The sequence below is a fragment of the Triturus cristatus genome, chromosome 4_2 (genome assembly GCF_964204655.1).
Source record: "Triturus cristatus chromosome 4_2, aTriCri1.1, whole genome shotgun sequence".
NCBI lineage: Eukaryota > Metazoa > Chordata > Amphibia > Caudata > Salamandridae > Triturus > Triturus cristatus.
Window position 1 is genome coordinate 149,452,231 of NC_140586.1, and position 12,394 is coordinate 149,464,624.

A 12,394-nucleotide genomic window follows, 5' to 3' on the forward strand; every position below is an offset into this window, starting at 1 on the left:
TATTTGTGAGAACACCTAACAATTTGTTTGTGATACAAAAAGGATGTGTGCTAAGGATTGAATGCCATGTTACAACCTGTACACGAGCACAAGGACAGCCACCTGCATCATATGAGTGTGTGGATCCACTCCATGTGCACATGTACAGTGCTACAAGGAAGGCGCAAACGCATAGCTCGGCACACATGCACACTCCACTGCTGACTGCAGTCACACTTGACGCAGCAAGTAAGACTGTGCCACACATAGTTAAAGGGGCCAAATTGGTGCCCAAGGGACACACACATGCACAAGTGCACTGTGAGTGGAATGCAAGACAGATCCTAATTCCAAGAGGAAATGTGCCAACTTTGTAACGGATGAAACATGGATGTTGCATGGATCAAAATTAACATTGTCTCTCTCACACACAGGTCAACGTCGTGCTGCACCCCCCAACACTGGGGGGGAACACTCACAGGACCCGGATCTGCAGGAGACCGATCCCACCGGCAGCGACCACTCTCACCACTCTGCGGACGACCCCGACCGACCTGGCCCCTCTGGTGTCCAACCACCTGCAGCACCTGCGTCAGGTACAACCGTGCCAACCACCACCCCCACTCCTGCCACATCCCAGGAGACACCCAGGATCCCTGCCCCAACACCACAATGCAGCCAGGCTCGCCAGGAGGGACACGGTGTCCCGGGCACCCAGGAGGAGGCAGGCGACAACGCCAATGCCACCCCTCAGGGGTCCTGGAGACCCCATGTGCCCACAAGTGCAGGCCAGACGCAAGTGGGCAGGGGTGGTGGGAGTGGAGAGCGGCGGAGGCGCGAGCCTAACCAGTTGGCTGGGGATCCGGTATTTTCCCATGTCCGTAACATCCTGGACTCATACCGGCAGGACACCACGGGCATGGCCCAGGTTGTGTCCGTCCTCGAGGGGATCAAGGTCCAGCAGGCCCAGCAACATGCGGAGCTAATAGCCTGTCTACAGCTACACCAACGGAGGATGGAGGACAGACAGGCTCAGCAAGTGACGGCGTCCCAGGGGATTCACGCTGAACTCCGTCGGATGGCCGACACCATGGCCGACCCTCCCTGTGCCAGAAGGCGGAGAACATCACCACCCACAGGGAGGGATCATGAGGAGGAGGAGGAAACATCCGACGGAGCATCCCAGACGTCGTCACGGCCTGCTGCTGAGGTTCCCCGCAGGAAGCCGGGTCGTCCACGGAAAGGACCGTGAGGGTGGCTGCTACATCACCATCTCCCAGGACACCTGGCCTGGCACCTGGCCCACTGGAGCAACAGCATCACAGCATCAAGAGACATTCTCTGCCACATGGCCCTGCTGGTCACTGGCTGACCAATGTTGACAAAGACTGTGGCATGGACTCTGAGGATTTCCAATGGCAAGAACACCAACTCCCCTACTGAACTTTGGATTCCCTAATCCCGGAAAGGCCCTCACTTGGCCCCCCCCCCCCAATAATAAATCACACTATTAAGAGTAGATGCCTGCTGGTAGCATTATTACCTAACATGTGTCTTGTACAGTCTAAACATGCCTGAGTCATCTGTTCACTTCAACCATCCACACCCTGGGGCCTGAGTCTGGCACAGGACACATGGGTCACAGTTTTCTAGGCAAGACAGACATGGAGCACCATACACACCCGTGATGGTCAGAACCAGCTGAGGGGGTGGCCGAACAACCGTGCTGACAGACACATTGAGTACAGCAACAGTCATGCGCAGAGGTCAGGGATCCTGGCCCGTGTCCTGGGGGGCACCCAGGTACGTGTAGACAGGTGGCAGAACCATGTCCTGCAAGCTTGAGTCCGGTGGATGCAGTGAATGGGGTCATGGACAACGTTGGATGCATGGGGATGGCACATGTCACAATACCCACACAGTCATGGACATCATGCCCATTACACAGTCTCAGCACACACACACAGCTTGCATCTTGCCACTCGACACATTGACACATAGCCACAATCAGGGAATACCATGCCAGACATGCAGGATGCACCGTGCCAACACACCAGCATTGACTGAGAAGAGGCACCTTGGAGGCATAGGGACACCTTTAATAGTCATGTGTTTGGGATTGCAGAGGCAACTTGAAGTACACATGAACACATCATGTGGAGTAACATGTGGCTCCAACACTGGCACCCCCCTTCTGCAGCACAAATGCGTGATAGCCATGGAACTGGCACACAAGTGTTGGATAATAGCTAAATACCCACAGCTGCTCACGGAGAGCCTGCCATACACCATACATCCGCTGATGTGGAAGTCCCACGCCATGTCAAGACAATGTTAACCGTATGTGTCCGAGGGCAGTGTCACACACATTGATGCCTTCATCACAATCCACCATCCCATCACTGATGACTGACAACCAGGCAGCCCATCTATTCAGGTGTACCCAGCTGCATGTCGTGTCCCATGGGGATGCCACATGTCTGCAGAGGACCCAAACCCCGACCGGGGCAGTGTGCACACATCGTGAACAACTGCCACACCCAATACACCCCAGATGCATCCCTTACCCCATGGAGACTTCCAAACGTGCCCGTGCCTGTAACGCTGAGTCAGCCCACGATGCCATGTCCATGAGGAATAGCAGTGCCACAACAATGCAACCAGCAAACGGCATGCGCAGGTACCTGGGGAAGAGAGACACACAAGAAGTCAGCCACAAGAAGCACAGCCACTTGCATGTGCATTTACTCGACACATGTATGTATGACAACATGCTAGGTCACAATTATGCCTGGGGAAATACTACCATCACTGCCACCATCACTCCAGTGACACACCCACACACACCTCTGACCCACGTGCCATACATGCAGGTGGAGACACACATCACAACGCATGCCACACGGGGACCAATGCGTGCACACTCAGACCCTGGTACTCACCACTAAGCAAAGAAGTCGCGTATGAGCCGAGTCCGGATGTCCTCTTGCGGCTCCACATCCTCCACATCACTAGCCCCATTGCCAAGCCCTTCGTCCTCCACGGGTGGATGGTCCTCGTCATCTTGATCCAGGATGAGGGGCACAGCTCTTTCAACTGCCATGTTGTGCAGCATGCAGCAGACCATGAAGATCTTGCAGACCTTCGCCGGGGCATATGGGAGTGCGCCGCCGGTCTTGTGGAGGCACCGGAATCGGCTCTTCAGCATGCCAAACGTCCTCTCTATCACTCGCCTTGTCCGGCCATGGGCGGTGTTGTAGCGGAGCTGGGCCGGCGTGATGGGGTTGCGGAGAGGTGTCAGCAGCCAAGGCATGTTGGGATAGCCAGCGTCCCCTAAATGGAAAGCACATGGATATCGTTAGAACTGGCGAAGCGGTAGTGCTGCTCGGCCAAACAGAATACAGGACAGACAGACTGTACCCACCAACAACACATGCACGTTCGTTGCGCAGCTGCATCATCATATCAGGCATCCCGCTACGCCTCATGATGTAGGCATCGTGTGCTGATCCTGGAAAACGAGCACAGACATGTGAAATCACCATGTTGGACAGACACACCACAAGGGCATTGATGGAGTGGTAGTGCTTCCGATTGCGGTACGCCACCTCCCGTGCGTGTGGTGGTACCAAACCTACATGTGTCCCATCTATGGACCCAATGACATGGGGCATCCCTCCCAGGGCATAGAAACCACGTTTGACCTCAGTCATCTGTTCAGGGGTTGGGAACTTGATGAAGTCATCCAGGTGAATCAACATGGCCTCCAAGAAATCATGCAGCACACCGCTGAACATGCTCTGGGACATGCCACCAACATGAGCTATGGTATATTGGAAGGTACCCGTGGCAAGGAAATGTAGGGCAGCCATTACCTTCAGCTGGGGTGTCAGTGCCGTAGGATACCTGTGCTGCGGTTGCAGGTGTGGTGCCAGTCTCGCCGTCAGCTCCAGAATCAACGGTTGGGTGAAGCGGTAGAGCCGGATCCTGTCATTCTCCTGCATGGTGGCCAAGTCTGGAATTCTTCGGGCAACAGGAGGCGCTCTGCAGTAATTTGGAAGTGACAAGGAAGAGTGAGTGCACTACGAGAACAACTCATGTCTACTGAGCACATGTAAATCTGCCAATACACACATGCCACATAGGGAGTCAGGCATGTGCTACATGCCCAGGACACGTATGGATGCAAGGTGACACTCCTTCCAAGACCCAGCTACACACGGTGATTGAGAACCTCCCCATGCCACGCCATGGGAATAGCTGTGTCCCAGTGCAAGTGCACTGCCCGACGCAAGACAGGAGTGACATACACCCACACATCAGCAGAAGTGTGATGCTGATTGCAGAGACTGGCAGCGGAACACTTGAGCCACAGGTCACATGACATTACACTAGTCCAGCCCACACACCTTGCCATGAAGGTGCACATGTCATGACTCCCCACACATTCCTTGTGAGTTTGCTGACATGGCCTTGTCACGCTACTCCGTGTCCCTTGCATACATGTGCACCTCACATCCGGTAACACATGTGGCATGGTGTTGGGAACAGTGTGCAATGACAATCTACACACAGCCACATGTTGGTTGCTGCAACGGCTGCAGCTTTTGAGGGTACAACAACATCAACCCGATGTAAATCCCGGACACATATATGGCATAGTCACATTGTGCACTGTGGGTAGTGATGAGTCATGTGTCATGACCCCTGTACCGGGCATCATGGGACACTTCCGTGTGTTGGTGTCCGTGCCATGCCAGTGACGCTCACCCCAAGTGCGCAGTCCCACATGCACACATGTCAAAGGAGTCAAGGGCATGCCTGGCACACATTGCACCCTCACACAGTACACATGTACACATCTCATCATACATCTGGTGCCTTCTCCACTCAGGAGGCATGTTCCACATCACAGCCTGTGACACCTGTGCCCAACACATGTGGTAATGCACAGACGATGCCTTGGTGTCCATTCCTGGACAAGTATGTCCATCCATGGACAAGTATGTCCGCCCTATTCCGACATGTGTGTCGCCTATCACCACAGTGATGTGTAAAATCCGCCGTACTGCTGCTGAGAGGGCCTGTGCATGTTCCCAAATCACTGTGGGAGTGCTGCCGTATGTGTACCCATCGTGATGGCGAGCGTAGATGCGAGTGTACGGTCCGTACCACTACGGGTACGCATACGCGTGCAGACCCATAGTGATAGTGAGCGTAGATGCGAGTGTACGGTCCGTACCACTATGGGTCTGCACGCGTATGCGTACCCGTAGTGGTACGGACCGTACACTCGCATCTACGCTCACTATCACTATGGGTCTGCACGCGTATGCGTACCCGTAGTGGTACGGACCGTACACTCGCATCTACGCTCACTATCACTATGGGTCTGCACGCGTATGCGTACCCGTAGTGGTACGGACCGTACACTCGCATCTACGCTCACTATCACTATGGGTCTGCACGCGTATGCGTACCCGTAGTGGTACGGACCGTACACTCGCATCTACGCTCACTATCACTATGGGTCTGCACGCGTATGCGTACCCGTAGTGGTACGGACCGTACACTCGCATCTACGCTCACTATCACTATGGGTCTGCACGCGTATGCGTACCCGTAGTGGTACGGACCGTACACTCGCATCTACGCTCACTATCACTATGGGTCTGCACGCGTATGCGTACCCGTAGTGGTACGGACCGTACACTCGCATCTACGCTCACTATCACTATGGGTCTGCACGCGTATGCGTACCCGTAGTGGTACGGACCGTACACTCGCATCTACGCTCACTATCACTATGGGTCTGCACGCGTATGCGTACCCGTAGTGGTACGGACCGTACACTCGCATCTACGCTCACTATCACTATGGGTCTGCACGCGTATGCGTACCCGTAGTGGTACGGACCGTACACTCGCATCTACGCTCACTATCACTATGGGTCTGCACGCGTATGCGTACCCGTAGTGGTACGGACCGTACACTCGCATCTACGCTCACTATCACTATGGGTCTGCACGCGTATGCGTACCCGTAGTGATAGTGAGCGTAGATGCGAGTGTTCGGTCCGTACCACTACGAGTACGCATACGCGTGCAGACCAAAAGTGATGGAGAGCGTAGGCATGCATGTACGGGCCGTTGCCATGCATTTGGGGTGCCCTAGGGCCCCCACACGCACCGTACCTGTGTGTGATGCTCCAAATTACATGGGGGACAAGTATTAAGGCCTACATGCATGCTGGTTGTCATGGAGACCAAGTTCAAAATTGGAAATTGTTCTGGAAGGTGCACAGCAGAAGTCAGTTGGGATTTGTCTACTTTGTTGCAATGTGTTTGTGGGGCTGACATCATGCAGGAGAATGAAACCGATAGAGAACCCACAGACTGCTAGGTTTGAAGGGATTGGTGGAAACATAGGATGCAAATGTGAGTGACCAATCTCTCTGTACTCCTGTGCATGAGACTGGGCAGAAGGGCACATATAAGGCAGCCAGGTCCCATGAGGGAGCACTTGCCTGCACATCTTTGCATTCGTCGACCCAGCTGCTGCTACTGATTCCCTGGAACCATGTCAAGGGCTGTGGAGAGGACACAGCCATTCACCCTGGAGGAGAACATGGCTCTGCTGGATGTGATCCTCCCACAGTACTCCATGCTGTATGGGCGACCAGGTTATCAGGTGAGTGCATAGGCCACTGCCACAGACTGTCCCTATGTGGTGACTGTGACTTCTGCCATTGCGTCCAGGTGTAACACACATGCCATGTACTGTCGGGGGGGTCCCAGGGGGGGGGGTGCCTGATGTCTCCCAGCAGTGCCCTGAGACAGGAGGGGTGTGTGCAGAGTCCTCCCAGCAGTGCCCTGAGACAGGAGGGGTGGGTGCAGAGTCCTCCCAGCAGTGCCCTGAGACAGGAGGGGTGTGTGCAGAGTCCTCACAGCAGTGCCCTGAGACAGGAGGGGTGGGTGTGGAGTCCTCACAGCAGTGCCCTGAGACAGGAGGGGTGGGGGCCTATCACTCACAGCAGTGCCCTGAGACAGGAGGGGTGGGTGCAGAGTCCTCCCAGCAGTGCCCTGAGACAGGAGGGGTGGGTGTGGAGTCCTCACAGCAGTGCCCTGAGACAGGAGGGGTGTGTGCAGAGTCCTCCCAGCAGTGCCCTGAGACAGGAGGGGTGTGTGCAGAGTCCTCCCAGCAGTGCCCTGAGACAGGAGGGGTGGGTGCAGAGTCCTCCCAGCAGTGCCCTGAGACAGGAGGGGTGTGTGCAGAGTCCTCACAGCAGTGCCCTGAGACAGGAGGGGTGGGTGTGGAGTCCTCACAGCAGTGCCCTGAGACAGGAGGGGTGGGGGCCTATCACTCACAGCAGTGCCCTGAGACAGGAGGGGTGGGTGCAGAGTCCTCCCAGCAGTGCCCTGAGACAGGAGGGGTGGGTGTGGAGTCCTCACAGCAGTGCCCTGAGACAGGAGGGGTGTGTGCAGAGTCCTCCCAGCAGTGCCCTGAGACAGGAGGGGTGTGTGCAGAGTCCTCACAGCAGTGCCCTGAGACAGGAGGGGTGGGTGTGGAGTCCTCACAGCAGTGCCCTGAGACAGGAGGGGTGGGTGTGGAGTCCTCACAGCAGTGCCCTGAGCCAGGAGGGGTGGGTGTGATGCACAGTGTGAGCCTAGATCATTGATTGTGACATTGCCATCATTCCACCTGTGTACCCACTGTGGCACGTACTGCTTTTTCCCTCACCAGGGGATGATGTCCCTATGACAAAGGTGCAATGCGTTGGCTGCATGACATGCCTTGTTGTTACCAGCTAATTTGTACCCATATGTCTCTCTGTGACATGTGGCTGGTGTATTGATGTGGTGTCACTTGTTCCTCCTCACAGGTAGGCGCCACTGCCAAGGAGCAGATCTGGCTGACCGCCGTCAGTGCCGTGAGGGGTGTGGATGGTCGGAGGCGGCGCCTGGCCCAGGTGAGGAAACGCTGGCAGGATATCCGGTGCTGGACGCGGAGGATTGCACGGCTCCTGCTGGGGGACTCACCTGAGAGCCACAAGAACCGCGGCCGCCGCCGTCTGAGCCACCTCCACAGGCGTGTGCTGCCGGTGGTCTTTCCAGACCTGGAGAGGCGCTTACAGGCGATGCAGCAGCTGGAAGGGGGTAGGTACATGTGTGTTTGTTGTGTGTCACCGGCATTTGTAAGGGCACAGTAGCATGAATCCACTGGCAGGGTTTAAAGGTGCTGTGCAGATCCTGTTTGGCCCAGTATAGCGCTGTGCCCCTGCCACCCTTCCCCTCCTTGCAATGTGTTCCCTGGTCTGTGTGTAGTCACTCCTTCCCAGGGTAATGTAGGCTGGCGCTTTGTCCACGGGAACAATGTCTGTAGCATCATGTGTGGGGGTGGTGTGTAACAGGTTGTGGGACCTTGCCTGTGCACTGTCAAGTTCACTGCATGTGGGTTCCATGTCAGTTGGCACTGATGCTGACTCCAGACATGGGAGTTGGTCTCTCATGTGTCATGCCTTACAGCGCGCATGTCCTATGTAGTGGCCTGTGACATGATGTGCATGACTGTGCGATACACATAGTGCAGGGATGGTGACGTGTGTTGCTGTCATTACCATTCAGTAGCATGTAGTTGCGTGCCCACTACTGTCCCCTGGGGCACCTTTTCCTCAGTGGTGTATGTGTCATCATGAACGTGGCCACTGTCAGTGTCTACAGCGTAAGTTGTGCTCTGTGCCATTGTCCCCTGTCACCATGTATATAGACGTGCTAATTTGTACAGGTGTCCACTGTGCAGCCTGACCTGATTGTCCTTCTTCATACTCACAGTTGCCAGTGCCTGTGTGTCTTGTTATACTCATCTGAGGATGGGCACTGGTACCTCATTATTTGTACAGGCGCACCTTGGCTGTTTGGCGTCCAATCTTGCTTTTTGCCTGCCCCTGTGTGTATCACCCAGACCATGAGATGTTGGTGCCACCTGTGTCTCCACAATTTGCCTCGTGTAGGGTCTTGTTGGGGCGGGCAATGGCTATGTGTTAAATCCTGATTACCACTTGCTGGGTCTGGGCAGTGTGTGATGTGCCTGGACACACACGCAATGTGCAGTGACCGAGTCATGTTGTGCATGTTTTCAGCATTACCTATGCAGCATGTGTCTCAAGTTCATGGATATGGTCCCTGGTCATCGGTATTTTCGCAAACGCTGTGTGGTGCAGATGCAGTGCTGGATTGTCCCCAGGACCTGGGTGCTATGTCAGACTCCTTTTCCTGTGTTTAGCTATTGTCTCATGCTCTCCATGGTATTTCAGTGGCATGGTGGCTCAACCAACTGTGTGTTGCATGCCCTACATCGGTACCCTGTTCAGTAGATGTTAGGGATCTTCCTTTTCAGGCCATGCAATGTTACCTATGTAGATTGGACTCATGTGACAGATGTGTACAGGTGTCTGAATAATTTCTGTCTCTCCACCCTGCCCACAGCATCGTCGGGGGACACAGAGGGAGACATGGACACAGACCAGGCGGAGGGACCGAGCACCAGTGCCAGCCGTGACATCGGGGCTGGCACATCGAGTGGGACAGAGGCGGAGGAGAGTGTGGCCGAGGACCTGTCGACTGGCACATCAGACTACGAAGCTGACAGGTCCGGGGACGATGTCTCCGAGTGGGCGGAGGCTGCACCAGCAGCTGACAGCGGAACAACACCTCGCACCGCCCCCTCAGTTTCCACCAGCCGCCTCCCACTTGCTCGTGTCCCTTCCCAGCGTGCCCGGTCACAGCATGTCTCCTTCCTGCCAGGCACCGCGCCCCCTGCCCCTGTCTCCACTGCTGCCGCCAATGCAGAGTCTGTGGACATCCAGCGGCAACTGCAGGTTGGTCAGGCTGCGATCCTTAATGTCCTCCATGCCCATGGCAAAACCCTCACCAACATCGAGGCTTTCTTGGAGGGCATTCATTCATCGCAGGCTGACCAACGCAACTTGCTGAGGTCCATCGACTCCACACTGACTGCAGCAGTGGGTCTCCTGCAGCGCGACCTCCCCCCACCTACCCCTGCCCCATCCACACTTCCCACTCCCATGCCTGTCACACGTACACCCAGACGTCGGCATGCACCCACATCAACGGACACGGGCACCACACCAGCAGGGAAGGTCCACCGCACTCCTCCTGACACGCACACACAGGGTGAGGTAGGCACACCCACTGGGTCGGGGGGCAAACGTGTGACACGCAGCCATAGTGGGAGTCCGCATTCCACCCAGTCCACTCCCTCCAAATCCCCTCCCCTCAGCTCTCCTGGCCACATCTCCCCCAAGGACTCCTTCATGGCCGCTCTGTCCCTGAGCCCCACAGTTACACCACCACGCAAGCGGTCACGGAGGTCCCCGGTCAGGGTGGTTGAGTCTCCCCCCCTGTCTCCACCCTCCCCCGGTGGCGCTGCGACCCATCCCTCTGACCCCCCCCCCTCCTTGGGGCCTGAGGTCCCTTCGGGTGCAGGGGACTCCCTGGATGACCTTGCAAAGGTGTGTAGTGCCATCCTGGCCTCCGCCTTTGGCACTGACCCACCCCCTGTGGTGGAGTCCTCCATCCCTGCACCCACAACGCCGCCCCTTTGCCCTGATGTCCCTGCGGTGCCTGTTGCTCCCCCCCCCCTGATGCCCTCACCAGTGTGGAAGACGATGCCATTTGACTGTGCAGGCAAGGTAGGGGACACGCATCCCACTGTGTCCCCCATCCAGCTGAGAATCATTGACTGCCCTATGGGCTTTGTGAAGATTGAACTGCCTGCGATCCACGGACATTGTGCTCCTGCAGAATAAAGCTTAATTTTGTTTTCATTATCACACTACTGCTATGCTGGTATTGGTGTTGGTGGGGCTGCTACATGGTTTTGGGTGGTGTGTAAGGGTTTGGGTGTGTGGGATATGTAGTAGTGTACTGCTCATTGGTGGGACCCTGTGATCTGTGTGCCATCACAAGGTGTTGGCTAACTTTCTTTGTTCATGTAGGCAGTTACTGCATGGTGCACTTGTCCAAGGGTGTATTCCTTCCTCTGTGTACCCAGCTTTCTTCCCTGCAGGGTGTTCCCAATGTTTAGCGCAGAGCTGTGTCTACATGAGCTGTGTGTGTGACGGAGCCCTTCTACTTTGGCCATGCATGCAGGGCCATGTCTCCACCTGCGACAATCGTGGCATCCTTGGTGATCACTGTACTTGTGTGTGGAGTCTGTTGACATGAGTTCATGGGGACATGTTCCCTTGTAGCCAGTATGCATGTGGATAATTCTGGCCTCACACACATGTGTTACACCCCTCCAGTCTCAGGGCACTGCTGGGAGGACTCTGCACCCACCCCTCCTGTCTCAGGGCACTGCTGGGAGGACTCCGCACCCACCCCTCCTGTGTCTGGGCACTGCTGGGAGGACTCTGCACCCACCCCTCCTGTCTCAGGGCACTGCTGGGAGGACTCTGCACACACCCCTCCTGTCTCTGGGCACTGCTGGGAGTGATGGGCACCCACCCCTCCTGTCTCAGGGCACTGCTGGGAGGACTCTGCACCCACCCCTCCTGTCTCAGGGCACTGCTGGGAGGACTCTGCACACACCCCTCCTGTCTCTGGGCACTGCTGGGAGTGATGGGCACCCACCCCTCCTGTCTCAGGGCACTGCTGGGAGGACTCCACACCCACCACTCCTGTCTCAGGGCACTGCTGGGTGGACTCTGCACACACACCTCCGATTTCTGGATATGTGCGCTTGGCACATACACGGTGGGGTTACGCACACTGCATTAGAGGTGAGGGTACGAGTCTACTGACACTGGTGTGGTGGGGGTACGCTCCGTACGTCCGCGGGTGTGGGTACGGGTCGTACTTACACTGTTGGGCAGGGGGGTACGCTCCTTGCATTCGTGGGTGGGGGTTCGAGTCGTACTTACACTGTTGGCATGGGGGGTACACTCCATGCATACGCGGGTGGGGGTACGGGTCGTACTTACACTGTTGGGCAGGGGGGTACGCTCCTTGCATTCGCGGGTGGGGGTACGGGTCGTACTTACACTGTTGGGCTGGGGGTACGCTCCGTACGTCCGCGGGTGGGGGTACGAGTCTACTGACACTGGTGTGGTGGGGGTACGCTCCGTACGTCCGCGGGTGTGGGTACGGGTCGTACTTACACTGTTGGGCAGGGGGGTACGCTCCTTGCATTCGTGGGTGGGGGTTCGAGTCGTACTTACACTGTTGGCATGGGGGGTACGCTCCATGCATACGCGGGTGGGGGTACGGGTCGTACTTACACTGTTGGGCAGGGGGGTACGCTCCTTGCATTTGCGGGTGGGGGTACGGGTCGTACTTACACTGTTGGGCTGGGGGTACGCTCCGTACGTCCGCGGGTGGGGGTACGGGTCGTA